Source organism: Trachymyrmex cornetzi, unplaced genomic scaffold (genome assembly GCF_001594075.2).
Source record: "Trachymyrmex cornetzi isolate Tcor2-1 unplaced genomic scaffold, Tcor1.1 scaffold379, whole genome shotgun sequence".
NCBI classification, from domain to species: Eukaryota; Metazoa; Arthropoda; class Insecta; order Hymenoptera; family Formicidae; genus Trachymyrmex; species Trachymyrmex cornetzi.
The window spans coordinates 61,047-79,902 of record NW_017298523.1 but is presented as its reverse complement, the minus strand read 5'-3'; the positions used below and the strand labels follow the sequence as shown (position 1 = coordinate 79,902).

General features: G+C 40.4%; 1 pseudogene; it reads right to left on the bottom strand.

Moving 5' to 3' along the window:
- Nucleotides 1–8,709: 8,709 nt before the first annotated feature.
- Nucleotides 8,710–12,364, bottom strand: LOC108763695 (uncharacterized; annotated as a pseudogene).
- Between the last annotated feature and the right edge of the window lie 6,492 nt (nt 12,365–18,856).

The following is an 18,856-nucleotide window of genomic DNA, read 5'->3' as shown; positions in this document are numbered from 1 at the left end:
TTTTTGATTGAAATATACGTCGATTTGGTTGAACATGGAATGCAGTAAATGATTTACGGGTTCTACTTTTGCCACGTCGGCGGCTGCGACCGATGTATTCTCCCCGCGTTCGCTTTCTACGCGTATGCCAAGGCTCAACATGGTGTGAGTGAGATCCAGATAGTCTTCTCCATGGCCGGGTATGACGAATTCTATGGGTGAGTCGTCCGTGAGCGAAATTACGGGTTTGTAATAAATCCATTGCGAACTCTCGATGCTGGTTTTCGTAGGTGGTAGAGAGAAGAAATCGAGTTCGCTCTCTTTGTACACTCGATTGAGTGGGTATGAAGAAAGGACATGCTTTTTCTTCAGTCACGAATTCCTATCTCAATTAAGAGAATATGTCGGATACATCGCGTTTCTTTACTCGATGTTTCCTAGTGGACGGTTTTTTTTTTGTTTTTCTTCCTGCAGTGCGGTTTTTTTTTTCTTCTTCGTCACTTTTTTGCTCTTCTTCCCTGTGCTACTTCTCGATGATTTCCTTTTGACTGCCCGACGTCGTTTACGAAGCGCGATACGACTATTCCGACCTCCGAATGGAAACTGAAGTGCTGAGGACTTTGCGGATATTTTATATCCCGACCCCCTCATCAGGGAACTTATATTTTCTTTGGCTTTTCTCTTCAGATTTCGCCTAGATTCCGCGAGCCGAATTTTGACCGCTTCCTTCAACGGCTTATTATTTCCGACGTCTTCTATTACGTTAATTCCCGCACGTAAAGCTTCTTTTTCGACAGCACGTGCACCTTTACGTAGATAAGGTAATATTTTTCTGCATAGTCCACCGAGAAAGCTTCCAATTCCATGTCCGCGTTGGTAGGACGAACTGACGAAAACACGTGGAATTCCACCTCGGCTACCGATATCTCGCGCATCAAAATACTCCTCATACTCCATAGCTAGTTTCTAACTAAAGCATGTCGCTATACCGACACGATCGCGTATACGAAAGCAAGTTATTGCTTACGTTTAAAGTGCAGCGTCACTGTCAGCGTTCCGAATTCGAATGGATTTTTTTTTTAAGGTGATCTTTTATATCTATTTCCATCGTTTTGAAATTCGTTCGTCGCAATGGGATATTGGAAATGAGAAATGCTTCACCAAATTTGCACCAAATGCTTAATTATGACTGCGTATCTCGACCGGAACTATCTTGAGAAGAGGAATACGTACGTCACCTGTTATATAAGGCTCACAATTATTGCAATAAACGAACATTTTATCGGGAATACCGCGCCACAAACTATAGGGTTCATTACTCCAATAACCGTCTGCAAGTCGTTCTCCCGTCTCCTTATCAAATCCATTAGTAAGAAAAGATTTCTCTTCTGTTTCATTGGAATTAGCTTCACGTATCGCGAGCTTAGAATAAAATGGGTGATTTGCGGAAAGTGCTGACGAGAAACCTAGTATTCTTAGGAGATTATCGGAAAAGTTTATATGATGTAGCATTTTGCACTTCTCAACGCAGTTATTACTTATCAAGACTTTACCGCCAGACGCTTTTTTCAGTTCAAAATAAAAATGCGATTCGGCAAGTTTACACGCGGTATTAATCGCATCAATAAGCTCATAGTTATCGCTGTAAATTCCATTTGGAAATGTACCTTCTTTCGCCGTAAACGCACCTTTCGTCCCCTCATCGAGTTTAACATCGACGAATCTGATCACATTTTCGTTATGACGTATGTATAAAAAGGTACAGGGAAACTGAATTTCGGTTATCGCAACCTCCCAATGTCCGTGTAACACGATAGAGCGAGGTAATTCCGTGATGAAGGTCAAAGTTGTATTATCCGAAAAATGACGCATACTGCTGTTACTCGGAAGTACCAGAAGAAATTGTTCCTCCTCCATCGCAATGAGAAATTAAATTCGAAGCCGGAATCCAACTATCAAACTTACTGGGATAACCGCGCAACTAACAAGCACTTGCTCATTAGCTCCTCGTTCTCTACTCTTTATCACGCGATCGACGGTAAACTGTTCTTCCTCTACGTTTTTCTCAACTCGAGCTAATTCTTGCTCATAAAAATTACCGTCTATGACTTCGCCTGCTAAATCTCGCCATTCGTACACGTGAGGGTTTCGCCAATCGAGAACACGGTAAATTTGAAATATCTCGTCGCTCCACTTAGCCTCGTATCCTTTCTCGAAGGCACCTTTCACTCTACTGATACGAACGTGATCTCCGACGCGATGTTTAACCTTTCGCACCCGTTTCTTTAACGTTTCGTTTTTCCACGACGAGCTATATTTTGATGAGCGATAGGTCCATTTTCTCTCGTTACTACCGCAGGTTGCATTCTCGTGGACGAGTGACACGTGAGATTGTAAGCGTGTACAATTCCTGCAGAATATCGATGTAGCGTCGCGTATTTTTATGCGTAAAATAACGCCACATTCGATCCTTCAGTGTTCTGTTGAAGCAATCGACGATGGTGGCTTTGACGTCTGGATTGTGCGTTACCCGAAAACGAATGTTGTTTTCTTTAAGAAATTTCTGCATTGATTGCGTGACAATTTCTTTACCTTTGTCCGTTTGCAGGTAGACGGGTACTCGTCCTTCGCTTTTCGCTAATACGCGTTGAAAAGCTTTTATCGCTCAGTTAATCGTTTTGTTGCATAACGGTTCTATCCATACGTATTTACTTAGTACATCGATAATCACTAACAGATAGGAATGACCGTCATTGTAACTTTTTAGATTTAGGAGTTCGATCAAATCTGCCTCCCACGCATCGTCGATGTTTGTTACGTTGTAATGCAATCGTGAAAATTTTCTACGTAATGGTCGGTGTAACGTGTACGCGTCTTGCAATTCGAGCCAGCGCACGACTTCTCCCCGTGAGAAATTCGGTTTAACAGCACGAGCTAGATTATCCACCGCCGAATAGCCCGCATAATGCGACGGATCGTAGTATAATTTTTCAAACGCCATCGTATTATCTTAGTTTTTTCCAACCGAATAACCATTTTTTTCCGTTTGTAGAGATGTCAGTTTTTCGTGTACGAGAAAAAATCAGCCAACTTTCCTCGTCTGTTTCTTGTTCGTAATTTTTACGTTTTTCTCTTTCCTCGCGCTCTCGTTACAATCGGCGTGGAACTCGCGCTTTCGATATAAAAGGCGCGGAACTCGCCGTAGTTTTAAATTTTCGCCGTAGAACTCGGTCGTAGTTTTACGCTGTTTACACTAACACCGTGCGAGGACAATAATCTTTTATTTCTCACCAGCGCAGAAGGTATGTTTAACGCACGGAGTAATCGCGCGAACTAATTTCTACGTACTGTTTTCACAGATTTTCTCTCGCGCATCGCGTCGTTTATCAAGTCGGCGATATTCGAATCTTTCACGACGTTACCATCTATAGTCACGATTCCATGCTCGTCCCAACTTATTCTATCAGGCATTTCGAATCTAATGTTTCATCAGTAAGTGTGCATGCTTACGATAAGATTTTGGTACGCTTTCCACTATTTCCTCAATGCTTTTCATCGCATGATTATTCTTCGCATGATTATGTTCGCCCAAAGTTTCGAAATTTTTCGTAATAATACCAGTGTTACTGACAGAATGCGATGGTAGAATATCGGATGTTTGCGTGAGATTGTAAAAAACTTCATCGTTCGTCTTCTCGTTATCGGCGGAGACATCTCGTGTAGCGTTGTCTTCTGCGTTTCCGTTTTCGCTGCGTGCGTCTTTCTGCCTTCGCGTTTCTTGGATAAATCGTAGGTATCGCCATAATACCTCTCTGTACATTTTCCATCTCTCACTTTGGTCACGTGGCCAGTCAGAATTAAGAATACGGCCCATCTCCGCATCGAGTCGTGTTAGATGAGTTCCGGAAGTTTGCCCTGTGTTATTAGTGCTCGCGGTATTATCCGAATTTTGCGGTATTGCGATTTCCTTTGACTCTCCGTCAGCGAATGACGTCGGATTGTGACGTAACTGATGTTGCATTCTCTCGAGATTTTCCGTCGAAATTAAAACCATTTTTTTGGCCCTCTCCATATAGCGTTTTATCCCACTATTTCGTTCTTTCGATAATTAGTGATAATAAGGTCGATAATATAGATCCGATAATACTTGTAAAAATCCGCCTCGTTGTGCACCAACGCAGCTTTCTTTTATCCTTCCAATTATCACGTTTTGCAACGATGCGACGCAGAGGCGCTTTGTATCCGATTAACCGATTTTTTTAACAACGTTCGAGCGAGACATTACCTTTGAGTATATTAAAAACACATTCACAGATACAACGAATTAGTTTTTCATCGGTGCCGCGTAAGAAGGTTGTACGTTGATTTTTGGTCAAATGATAGAGCGCCGCGAGGAGACAGGCGTTTCTCTTACCGATCGAATGTGTGGCAATTTTCGTCGCACTGTGCGATTTCTTGTCACCCACCTTCATCGCGAGAAAAATCTACGACTGACACGTACTATTACCCGTATTCGCCTTTTATACGAATCCTTTCGAAAATGATCTACGTGACACGTAGACGTAATGAGTTGTATCTTCGGGAAAAATACACATTCGAAATCGATACTCATCCGGGGCAGTGATGCACATTTGGCTTCCCGGCAACACGGAATCCAGCCCCACTACTTTTTTCCCCACCTACCGGTATCGAGTCGGCCGCGAGAGCGAGTGAGACAGCGAGAGGCAGCGCCCGTCCTTTTCGCTCTACCAGTAAATCGTAAACACATGCGAGTATTAGAGCGAAAAGGATGGCCGCTCTATCTCGCTGTCTCGCTTTCTCTGCTAGTCGCTCGTTACAAGTGACCGAAAACCGAAAATGTACTTTCTCGGCCGCGTATTCTTGTATAGGCTATCCCGATCTTTTTTGCTAATCACTTTTGTATTTATAGAGCGGATTAAACTGAGTCGAAAAGTCCTCTATCATTTTGCAATTTTCGCAATAGTTAGCAAGATATTAATTACTAAAAATTGCAAAATATTAGTATTGAACTTTTATGTTAGACTAAAACACTGAAGAAGGCTTTGTAAGCCGAAACGTTTGCGTATGCATTCAAACTTTTGTTTTAAGTATACATGTAATGAATGAAACTATATAGATTGTTTTATTGATATGTTAGATTATTTAAGATTGTAGCTCGTAATAAGCCTTGTTACATTTTAATTTTTAACATTAACGAGCGTGATTAATATATATTTTAAATAATTTTTGTCTGTTGCAGTTTTTCTGTAAAGTTGATGGTATTTGAGTAAAAAATTATTCAAGACCAATATTTTGCAATTTTTAATAATTAATATCTTATTAACTATTGCGAAAATTGCAAAATGATAGAGGACTTTTCGACTCAGTTTAACCCGCTCTATAAATACAAAAGTGATTAGCAAAAAAGATCGGGATAGCCTATACAAGAATACGCGGCCGAGAAAGTACATTTTCGGTTTTCGGTCGCTTGTAACGAGCGACTAGCAGAGAAAGCGAGACAGCGAGATAGAACGGCCGTTCTTTTCGCTCTAATACTCACATGTGTTTACGATTTACTGGTAGAGCGAAAAGGACGGGCGCTGCCTCTCGCTGTCTCGCTCGCTCTCGCGGCCGACTCGATGCCGGTATGTGGGGGTAAAAGTGGTGGGGCTGGATTCCGTGTTGCCGGGGAGCCAAATGTGCATCACTGATCCGGGGTTGATTGTTTCAGATCGAGCAGCAAATAGCCGTGAGGCCTCGACGTAGCGTCGTAGTATGCCTCTTCTAGAAATTTCGGATCGTCGGGATAGACTTGACGCGCTAAATAACGAATTTGAGCGCGATCACGTGGATTTTTTAAAACGACGATGTAATTCACGTTGAGCGATATATCGCGCTGACCACGACCCTGATGGAAGAGATTCTGCGAGATAAGAATAACTGAGATTCTTATGATAACTGCCTTTGGTGAAAAAATTCACGATCGCGTCGCTCGACGACGATTCTCTCATAAGATCGTCAATTATCACTAATTTCGGGGAGAGCGGATCGTTCGAGTAATCCTCCGAACGAGGTAATCCCTCGCGAAATTCAATTACGTTCTTCTTCTTCGTCGCTTTAACGTTACTGCGTCGCCAACTCTGTTCTTCGATCTCTTTTTCACGATCGTCGTATTGTAATTGTCGATAAGCTTCTTGCCACTCCGCGTAATAAAATAAAACTCTCTCGAAACAAACGTCGGACATGAGTGATAAATATCGGAGGAAAGTCTTTACGAAAATCGTCTTTCCGCAACCGGTAGGACCGCATACGATGGATGTCCAGGGATGTTTCCAGCGCACGCCCATTTTGCGAAATAAACGCGCGACTACCGTGCAAGACTTCAAAAGCAAAAAAGAAAAGAGTAAAAAATGGCGCTTAACAATATTTTCAAGAATGTGCAAAGCACAAATTTAAGCAGGGAGATAAGCTAATCAACGCGACGAGGGCCCCCATGTGGCGGGCACACGCTCGCATCAGCGTACCCCCGCGTAGGCTAGCCAGCGAGAGCACCGTGGCCTGCGAACAGCTGATCCCGCCACGGTGCTAGGATGAGCTTATTTTTGTGCAAGAATAAGCTTATCTTCGCGCGTAAATAGGTTCGCGATCGCTGTATATTTCGAACGCAGAATGCAGGCGTGGCATCGACGTCGGTGTCGAGAGCTTGTGCGCGATGCTGGTGTTGTTTAAGGAAAACTTACGTTGAAAAAGGAAAGGAATAGACGAAAGGGGAACATATAATAAATCACTTCTTCTCGTTTCAACTACAAAATATTTTTTATCTGTTTTTAAAAAGTAAAAGAAAGAAAGAAAAAAGAGGAAATTCGAAAATACACACACACACACACACACACATACTACAAATTTATTATATAAACTAAATATTTTTTATTTTTTCTTACATTTTCCTTATAATTCTTACAACTAATAGTACAGTACGATTTTAAATTCTAATTTTTACAATGTTATTTCATAATTTTTACACTTTAACTTAGCATTCTATATTTTTATTTACAAACAGGTAGGAAGGGGAAAATCAGCGACTTAGCCTAATTTAAGTGAGATACTATATTATACACAGTGCGAAATACTATATATGAATCCGTACGGGAGAGAACAGCGGCTATTGATAAATCGTCGTTTCAACAGAACTGGAGCGCATATTTTTACTTCACTCCGTATTACCACGTCATGAAATGCTGTGCGACGAATTGCTCTAAATTGTAATTTTATCGTTGTTCTTTCCTCGTCGTTTTCCTCTCTTTCCTTATCTAACAATAACTTATGAATAGTGTTAAAATTAAGTAAACGAGAATTTTGAAACTTTAACTTAATTCCTTTTATTTTACAAATTTCTCGTTGGCGTCCATCTGGGGTACGAACCACGTACGCATAAAATTTTGGTCCGCCGGATACGAACGTCTCGATGAAGCTACCGTGTCCGTAACCCACGAGTTCGTCCGTCATGTCTCTCAAAAAGTTACCTGTACGCGGTTCGTACTCATCGGGATCTCCGCTGCTCGTATACCGGGTGTTTCAGACCACCCATCCCATCCTTTTATCTTCACAGTATAAGGTCTAGTCGAAAAAGTGTTCAGACAAAAATTGTAGGGTTTCTAAAGACCTATTTACTGGCGCTATGAGTTTGATCTTGGGTGGCATCGTCAAGGTCAGATCAAGATCACATCGATTTTTTAAAATGGAATCCCTTATTTTTCATAACATTTTCTTGTAGCTTACCTCGAGAGCTTTTCAAAACACTATAATAAAATATTTTTTTATTAAGTATTTTTCGAGTCATAAAGCTCGAAAGTTACAGTACAGCCGGTATTAGCATTACGCAAGTTATCCGACCGACAGCTGAAACCTCTTGAATGTTGTTCAGGATCATGTCCTGGATAACATGTGTTAAGATTAAGTCCATTGGTGATTGTACCTCTTATTTTCATTTTTACGTAAAAATGAATTTTTAGTGCAAAAATGAAAATAAGAGGTACAGCTTTCAATGACCTTGACCTTGACAAATGTTATCCAGGACATGATCCTTAACAACATTCAAGAGGTTTTAGCCGTTGGTCAGACAACTTGCGGAATGCTAATGCCGACTGTACTGTAACTTTCGAGCCTTATAACTCGAAAAATATTTAATGAAAAAATATTTTATTATAGTGTTTTGAAAAGCTCTCGAGGTAAGCTACAAAAAAATATAATGAAAGATGAGGGATTCCATTTTTAAAAATCGATGTGATCTTGACCTGACCTTGGCGATGCCACCCAAAATCAAATTCATAGCGCCAGTAAATAGGTCTTTAGAAACCCTACAACTTTTATCTGAACACTTTTTCGATTGGACCTTATACTGCGAAGATAAAAGGGTGGGACGGGTGGTCTGAAACACCCGGTATATACACGAATCGGTGTTATAGTGCAAGACACGTCGATCTAATTTTTCCAAATATTCATACAATTTTAAGCGTGCCTGTGCCGTCGTGAACGCCGCTGTTGCCACGTGGTTATTGGAGAGGGTACTACCGCTTCGCGTCTTAAACGCCACGAAACATACATCACCTCATCGTTGACGGGTAATATTCCGATTATCTCATGCTCCGGACTTGACAATAACTCAGCGAATCGTTGGGAGGTTCTTACTATTTCGGTATTCGCGAGGTTTGTCCGCTGACCTAATTTTCCTCAAAATGAATTGAGGCAGAGTTTGGCGACGGAGCGTAGTCCGGGATTTCGTGTAATATTATTTTTATCGAGAACGATACCCTCTGTTGTTTCATACTCTCGAAGGTAACGTTCTTTCGTAATTTCATCGCCCTCGCACTCGCTAGGCCACCTGCTAGCTTCTTGCTTCAATTGTAAGAAGGTGTTAATATACCCGGCAAACAACCCTTTCGTACACTGGTATTGCCAAATTTCATCAACCCGTGTCACGAGATAACCTTTCTCAACTGCTTTGCGCAATTCACACGACAACCACGTGCCCTCAAACTCACGTTCCGATGGTTCGTCGTAAGCGCAAGCAGATTGAGAAAATGTTTCGCAGCATGTACGACAAAGCGAGAATAATAATTTTCCACGGATGCGATACGGTAATACAGTATGAAAAAGGTCGCGCGGGGGCAGTACACGACAACGCACGAGTCCCGTAACCCGATCGAGATTGAAATTTGGTGCTTCACCAATTAGCACGCTACATTCATCTCCTATGAAGATGTCAGGATGCTTAATTGGAAAAACACCAGTCTTGAGAATATAAAGGTACAAAGAACATACGTCTAACGTATCTTCTCGTTACCCGCAACCGTGTATCGTGTCACGATATTGCCGGTATGCCCATCGAAAAACGCATCACGAGGATCGAGAGGTGCGATTTGTATCATCGGGTGTTCCTCGACGAATTCGCACACCTCCCGATCCGCGCGCATTTCCTCGTCAAAAGCACACTCCCATTTTTCCGTCACGATATATCCACACCGTTGTAACGGCCAGGTCGTTGCAATCGTTCGTTCATAACGCGCGTCAAGCGTATCTTTCGAATTATGTCAGATTATTTCATCGCGATTATTTCGATAGCAAGCCGGGCATCCGTGAAAGAAGCAACCGTTGAACTGCAATACGTGACGTTGCGTCTCACCAACGTTCTCGCACTCATAATATCCGTCGACGAGCATCCCATCCGTTAATCTATATTCACGACCATGTCCCGCGTGAATTATACGACGACCGATCTCACGCTCCTTCAAAATCAACCACTGTACGGCTTTGCGCGACTGATTGTCATTCATTCTATAGCCACCCGTCGAAATGATGCCTATTTCCTCTTTGCGCAGAAAGTTTTTCCGAAAAACTCTCATACACGTCGAGGCGATAGTCGTGCATTCCACGAATGGGCACACGTTTCCACGTTCTAAAAATATTTTTCTAAACGACAGGCATGCTCGCCAAAGAATATCTACGTCTGTACGACAATAAGTGACTATTTCACGCTGGTAATCGAATACGGTATTTTTTTTCGTCATTTCCAGATGCCACAAATGGAAATATTCGCGTTCGTCAGGTTGCATCGTTTCGGGTGCATAATAGTCAATAGGTAGAGGTCCTACGTACGTTTGATTTTCGCTATTAAAAATATGCGGAAAGATGCCTTTGTCGCAAGTATCCGGCAAGTACCCGAAGGCTTTTGGTAATTCCGACAAACGCATCGGCATGTAATTAATACTATCGATAAATTTTGTACGTCCTACTGTCAAAACGATAATTTTTGTACCGTTTAAAATCACTTTAGGTTTTAATCTAGAGTAATTTTCGACTATGAAACGGAGAATGAACTGCGCGTCGAAAGTTTTCGCGTTGTGCGCTATACAAATAATGAGTGAAATTTTTTGTGGGTCGTGTTACAAATTCGACAAATTCCCCTACCGAATTATGACGAAAAATAAATTCATGAGCGCCGCACCAGCAGCAGTGTTGCGATAGATCGTGAATTTCCGCGCACGAATCGCAAATTTGTTGGCGTGACGCAGAGAGTTGGCACATGGATCTTTATTTCGGTGCCATTCATTTATTCGTCTTGTCGCGTTTCGAAATCGTAGAACACGAAGGCCGTCGCCTTTTGACGTTCTTGATCGCACACATTTGTGTTATCACATTCATTCTCTCTCACGATTGCGGGAGAATCTCCGACTGACTGGTCATCGGAGGATCTACCTTCGCGAGAAAGAGGTTGCATAAAACACAAAAATGATTCTGCGGTTTCGGAGAACTACAAACTTTACAAAAGGAAACGCCGCATTCGTGTTCTTTTGTTATATTTACAACACGCCCACAGTTCTCGCAAAATTGTATCACACTACAAATAACTTCGCGGCGTTTTTCCATCGTACGATTTTATCGCGCGATGATGATTAAAACATGCGTTCCCGAAAAACGAACGTTTGCATGTCTCGCACGTGACTACGTTTACTTCGAGCTGATCACACGGCGGCACGTTATCGCAACGCGGACACTTATTCGAACAGCGGTGACCCCTTTCTTCGCGATAGCCTATGTTACAAGGGATGCAATAACCTCTCCTACTTCCCGCGGCTGCTTTTAAATTTAATATAGGCCTATAGTGACTTTCATCCTCGTAGGACATAATATACAATTTGTACATGGGTTCGCGTCCTTGCGAGGCGAGATCGCCTCCATTGAATATAGGCCTATATTCTTTCCCGCGTGCGAAATCTTTAAAACTACAATTGATGATCAAATCAATGTGACCTTGATGTTCAACTACTTCTGAAAAATTCTTGTTGAGTTCGGACTGGAGTGATTTCTTACTATTGAGCGTCGTATTTTTATTAAAAACTTTTTGCGAACGATAATTTTGTGACAAGTACAATTTCTGGTAGATAATTTATATATTGTTTAATATGAAATTTGATTGTACTCTGATGATGGTCAGATAGTGACCGAAACGTTTATATGATTTAAAAATTGAATATATTTTTGCTACTTATAACTGGTGTTGTGGCTGTATGCTCCTTATTAGTTCCTTTTATAATGTTAAACCACTTATTATCTTACGTATTTGAAAGTATTATATTAAGATTTTATTAATTGATTTATATTATTCACTTTAGAAATTATTTCTATCCTAAAAATATTAACTCACCCGACGAGAGCTGGATGAGCGGGATTTCCCTCCTCTCTTCTTCCAAGCGTCAAACTATACGTGCCCTTCCTACAAATAATTAATACTACTTTTAATGCTAGGAAATTACGAAAAATTCAGTTTCTGATATTACAATTTTCTAATTTACTTACGCGATGGACCTGCCTCTGGCTCTTCCTCCACGCGACGCCTCCGTGATCGCGGGAGAGGATTTATCACCGCAATTCGAATATTTTTTCCTAGAATTTATTTTTAAAAATTATTAGTTAATTCGTGCTGATTATATAACATACTCGTATTAATCGTATTCACTTTTTGACAAAATATTAAAGTAAAAAAAAATATGAGATGTTTACCTTGAAAATTATGCGAAAGGAGATTCGCGATGTATCCTTCCACATCCTCTTCCTCGTGTCCAAACATCCGCCGCATTTCCACGGTTTCAGCGGCTATACGTAGAATTCGCTTCTCACTGTTAAAGTATCCTAATTGATACAACACCCCTAATAGCGAATCCGAGCATTCGCAGGTGAAACCGATGAAAATCATATTTTTCTCAGGAATATCGGATAATCCTGATAAAAATTTATCCGCGTTTATACGTGTATCAAGCATCAAAGCTAATTTGATACTCCTACGAATGATTTCTTTCGCCATTTCACTTTTTTGCAAAGCTGCCATTACACCTTATACACAACTTTACGTATAACTTTTGCTGAGCACCCACGAGAGAAAAGATTTGCGACGTAAAACTCGAAAATATATTTTTCTTAAGATGCAACGTCTATTTATACGAAAAATCCTGCTTACCCCCATAAAAAAGAGGGGATGAGTACAGTAAAAAATTGAAGTCCCGAGAAAGTTGACAATTTATCTGTCTCATTGGTAAGAATGGTTTATAGGTTTACGGAAAAAATGGTTTATGAGCTTACGGCTGTCAATGTAAATAAATTTATACGTTTATATCGGTCGTCCGTAGAAAATCTCGTGCAAAAAAAAAATTTGATTTTTTGCGTCTTCCCTTTTAATCCTTTATATGAATATTTCGTCTAATATACAACTTTTTTTCTGTTTTTTTTTTTGTTAACCGACCGTATAAAATATTCCATAATTTTTTACACATCTTAAGTTGGAATATTTCTTTGAATAGTTTTATTTTTTAAATACAATACTTTTTTCCTAGTAGGATATTTCTTGTCCATAAATCTCGTCGGATATGACGTGTCACTAAATGAAATATTTATAATTTTCAACTTTCTGAAAAATGCTCATTCTAATATTTTCCTTTTTTTTGTGCATTTTATTACTCGTGAAATATATTTCTTTATTTGTTACTCTGCTAAACGATTCAATAAATTCTTCCTTCTTTTCATAAAAACTTTTTTGCATCAAAGATTTATAACGCATATTGTTCGACAATGTAATTCTTTATAATTTTTTCGTTTAACGTCTGAATATTACAAGTTTGAACATGTTCGTGACATGATAGTGCATGAAATAATTTCGTTATTCAATCTTCTATTCTTTTTCTCGGAAAAAAGGAGAACTGCGTCATAGCATGGTGAGAAAGATTCTTCTAGAACTTATTTTTCTAGAACTTATTATTTAAAATATTATTACGTAAGCAATTTTTTTGTTAATTTTCGAGAAGTACATAAATACAAATCACCTGGTACGGAGGTACGCTGCTTCATTCGAGTCTCGTTGTTCGAAGCGTCTACTTCGGATCGTGCCTCCTAGTTTTTCTTCATTCGAGTGAACATTCGTCTACAGTTTTCACGCGAAGGGACAAGGCTGGAAGACAAGAAATAGGAAATCCCTCAGTGTCCATTAATCCGCGTGTGATAAACAATAATACCGAACGAGATATGCAACAATATTTGTTACTTTCTACGACATACCAACTCAACTCTTCTCATACGAAGAAATTACACGTGGACTTACAATCAACGAAGGAGGGAATTTTCGAACCTATCGTCAAATTGACTGGCAATTACACAGAAGGAATCAACTTCGATTCGAACACGTAGAAACAATTTCCAGAGAATATGGGACTCATGAGCACGTACCTATGCGAAAGCAGCAAAACCAAAGTAAATTTTATCTCATTCGCAAACCTTTTCGTTAGCTTCACCTCCGCTTACGGTGCGAAAACTGTTCTGGTGACGCATAAGGAAAATGAAAATGTTCCAAAGGAAGTTTCATCCGCAAATACACAGGCAGAGTCAGCACAACCACCGACGAAGAAAAGAAAATCAAATTCCGTCGTTATTGTAATGCAGCAAGCTACATTTTAGGAAATGGAGAGAGCAATCAAATGTGTCGATGCGCATGTAAACCAGCTAACATCTATTACCGACAACATTAACGAATGTGCACGATATTTGATCAAGGAGATAGAACTTCTGACTAATTCCTTGATCGACCCTGAAATCATCAGACTCGTTTTCCGAGGCTCAACTGTTGAGTCCATCGATATATAACACTGTACGGAGCATAGTCACAAAATCATCTCAACACGATTGAAAGAGATGGAACAATGTTTGGGTAGGACACACTAATGGGTGCTGAACGCACACAATGGTCATCGATATATAACACTGGACGGAGCATAGCATCAAAATCATCTCGACACGATTGAAAGAGATGGAACAATGTTTGGGTAGGACACACTAATGGGTGCTGAACGCACACATTCTCTCGTGAAACTCCTCTCCCTCCTGAAAGAAAGTCAACCAATAGGACAATAGTAGAAAGAGAGTTCAGTGCTCACACATTTACCTTACTCTTTATAGGGGGGTGATCCCGGTTGACCACGGCTCGATTGGACACCACCAATCACAGCGACCGGTGCTTAGAAGCTTTGTAGTCTGAAGCGCTGTGAGTGGCTCGTGTCAAATTGAGCCGTGTCGAACTGGGTACCACCCTTTATAGGTTCGTCAAGACGGAAGATCAAAGAAATTTAGTCGAATGCTCCGTCCAGTGCTATATGTCGATGGTTGAGTTCGCCGAACGCAGTCATTGGATGTATTCAGCGGCTGCGATTAGCACACTCTACAGTTGAGTGAGCGCTCGCTGTTATTGGTGTATTCTTTTAGATCATCCAATCAGCATTTTAGATCTGAAAGAATACATCCATAGCGCTCACTCAACAGTTGAATTCGCTGTACGCAGTCGGGATTACAATTGCTCATTAAGAGGTCATATGCTTCTGGAGGCACCCATTGTACCTGTATACTTTTAGATCATCCAGTTAGATTTTAAATCTAGAAGAATACGTCAATAGCAGCGAGCAGTCACTCAACTATTGAGTCTACTGAACGTATTATTAAATGAAAAATCGAAATGCGCATATGCAGGTAGATTTTTCACCAAGTAAAGGTATCATCAAGCGTCGATGCAAAAACTTATTGCACACGACTCTGAAATTTCTGATTCCAGCTTCTTTAAGCAAAACAGTAAATTAAGAGAGGTTATGTTTTAATATACACTACTATCTTAGCGGGAAGGCTTCGATTGCACACATTACATGTTTCACACATGCGTCGATAATTGGCCAATTTAAAAATAAAATATTACCATTGCTAAAGCAGTAAAAAATTACTAGGCAACAGCTGATATAAGTGATGTGTGCAATCGGGATTGTAGGCAAACGGGATCATTCCGTAATCGAATTCAATGCGTTTCAGTGAAATTATTCAATATATCTCTGCGCATGCTCTGACACTCGATTCTTGACGTTCCTAAGCAGGGTTCGGGGAGACGCTATTAGCGCTATTTGCGTCTCCATCGTCCATTAAATGTGAAACAAGGATAGTATAACACAAATAGAGTTGATAGCGCGATTCCCGAACACAATTCTAGAGTCCCGTATAGGGACTCTAGATGCTCCCATGTAAAAGCACCTTATCGTGAGTTTAGCATTCACCATAGTGCACCCGGTACTGCCAAAACTCCCTATTCCTGTATGCTGTGTACGATAATGTCGTGTGCGCAATGCGCCGTGTGCAATACGTTGTGTACAATCACATCATGTGTGCAATATTGTCGTGTGTGCAATACGCCGTGGACAATAATGTCCTGTGTGCAAAACGTCGTGTGCAATAATGTCTTGGGTGCAATAATGTCATGTGTGCAATATGTCATGTGTGCAATATTGTCGTGTGTGCAATACGTCGTGGACAATAATTTCCTGTGTGCAAAACGTCGTGTGCAATAATGTCACGTGTGCAATTCGCCGTGGACAATAATGTCCTGTGTGCAAAACGTCGTGTGCAATAATGTCATGTGTGCAATACGCCGTGAAAAATAATGTCCTGTGTGCAAAACGTCGTGTGCAATAATGTCATGTGTGCAATATGTCATATGTGCAATATTGTCGTGTGTGCAATACGCCGTGGACAATAATGTCCTGTGTGCAAAGCGTCGTGTGCAATAATCTCATGTGTGCAATACGCCGTGGACAATAATGTCCTGTGTGCAATAATGTCTTGTGTGCAATAATGTCATGTGTGCAATATGTCATGTGTGCAATATTGTCGTTTGTGCAATATTGTCGTTTGTGCAATATTGTCGAGTGTGCAATACGCCGTGGACAATAATGTCCTGTCAGCAAACCGTCGTGTGCCATGTCATGTGTGCAATATGTCATATGTGCAATATTGTCGTGTGTGCAATACGCCGTGGACAATAATGTCCTGTGCGCAAACCGTCGTGTGCAATAATCTCATGTGTGCAATACGCCGTGGACAATAATGTCCTGTGTGCAAAACGTCGTGTGCAATAATGTCATGTGTGCTGTATTATCGTGTGTGCAATACGCCGTGGACAATAATGTCCTGTGTGCAAAACGTCGTGTGCGATAATGTCATGTGTGCAATATGTCATGTGTGCAATATTGTCGTGTGTGCAATACGCCGTGGACAATAATGTCCTGTGTGCAAAACGTCGTGTGCAATAATGTCATGTGTGCAGTACGTCGTGGACAATAATGTCCTGTGTGCAAAACGTCGTGTGCAATAATGTCGTGTGTGCAATACGCCGGGGACAATAATATCCTGTGTGCAATATTGTCGCGTGTGTAATACGCCGTGGACAATAGTGTCCTGTGTGCAAAACGTCGTGTGCAATAATGTCATGTGTGCAATATGTCATGTGTGCAATATTGTCATGTGTGCAATATTGTCGTGTGTGCAATATTGTCGTGTGTACAATACGCCGTGGACAATAATGTCCTGTGTGCAAAACGTCGTGTGCAATAATGTCATGTGTGCAATACGCCGTGTACAATAATGTCCTGTGGGCAAAACATCGTGTGCAATAATGACGTGTGTGCAATACGCTGTGGACAATAATGTCCTGTGTGCAATACGCCGTGTGCAATACGTTGTGTACAATAACGTTCTGTGCGCAATATTGTCGTGTGTGCAATATTGTCCTGTGTGCAAAACGTCGTGTGCAATAATGTCATGTGTGCCATACGCTGTGTACAATAATGTCCTGTGTACAAAACGTCGTGTGCAATAATGTCATGTGTGCAATACCCTGTGTACAATAAAGTCCTGTGTGCAATACGCTCTGCGCAATATTGCTGTGTGCAAACGAAGCTGTAGGCAATCGGGATTATGGTCAAACGGAGTCCTCCCCTAAAATTCAATGAAATTGTTAACGTAGTTTTAACCAAACGTGGATTATGATTTTATATATCATATTTTTATGTAATAAGTCATTCATTAATGTAGTATCACTTATACCATATATACCATAAATAAATTCTTTATGTCTTAAATTCGTGACTATTTCAATTCCGTATCCTCGTGCTCCGACATTTCAGGTTTAAATAAGGTAGATTTTTGTCCTATTAAAAACATCTCCGTCGTAGAATACAGAAAGAACTTATTCTCTAAAGTAAGTAAATCAACACAGCAGATAAGAAGAAGACGACGCATACCGGCACAAACTTGTTTATTCCTGTTTTACGTCCCCTTTCTCCTTATGTTGAAAGTCTCTCGAAAATTCTCGTAAAAGTTTTCGTCATAAATAATAAGAAAAAAACCCTTTCACTAAGACGCTAACACGTTGGAGACACCGAAGCGCTGCAGCAAAAAAAAATGGCCTGCAGAACAAAAGCTGTGTGCTATTCATGTTCGCTGACCGTACTTTCCCCCTCTCCCTCCTATAAAGAACAATTTTCTTGGTCCCATTTTTCCTCGGTTTTTGCCATCCACCATTTTACTGTGGTATTCTTCTCTGCCAACACTCCCGCCCTCTCCAATCGTCGCACGGGCAGCTATGGACCGAGCCAATCAGCGTGTGAGCAGCTATGGACCGAGCCAATCAAAACACGACATTTAATTACCTCGTTATCCCACCCTCACTTCACCGGCCAATCAGAGCGCACCATTTCTCCAGACAGGCCCGTCTAGGCCACGCCCACCTGTCTGGAGGTGGAGTGGAGGGGATTTGTTTTGGCGCTGTGGGGGAGTGGACGGGGTTTGTATTAACCGGCCGAAGCTTCCCATATACTACTGTGGAGAACCCATAGGTGTGTCGTAATTTTGTTTGTATATAATATTATTGAATATAAAATAAGTAGAGTCTAAAACTAACCGTATTTTTAAGATTGGTCAAACTTGGATGTTCGAATAATATAATATTTTAAGTACATGAAATTAATTAATCTCAAATGTGATATTATCTAAAATGTGATATTATTTAAAATGTGATATTATAAAAGGTGAAATATGTATCATCATGTTGATCGTTATTCCGAATTAATTTCGTGGCAGTGATGTATTATTGTTTAAAGGATGTCATCTGTTCATCACACATTTTATTGCTAATTCGATGGATACGTCAGTAAATAAGAAAACTACATCTATCGATGTCAATATGTATTCTTTTTCCAATGAGATTTTTAATTTTATTAACTATATCAAAGCCATTTTTGATATAACTTAATATGATATTTATGAATAAAACTCTCAAAATTTGAGTGCACTTAGTTTAGAGTTATTTTAGACGCTGAACTTGAGCATTATCCTCAATTTGAGAGTTAACTTGGATGTTACTCTTAAAATTGTGGATGTTATTTATTCTATATATTTAATTCAGTTTTATTGCTAAAATATGTATTATTAGTCTGCATTACATTCCGGACAAAATTATAATTGA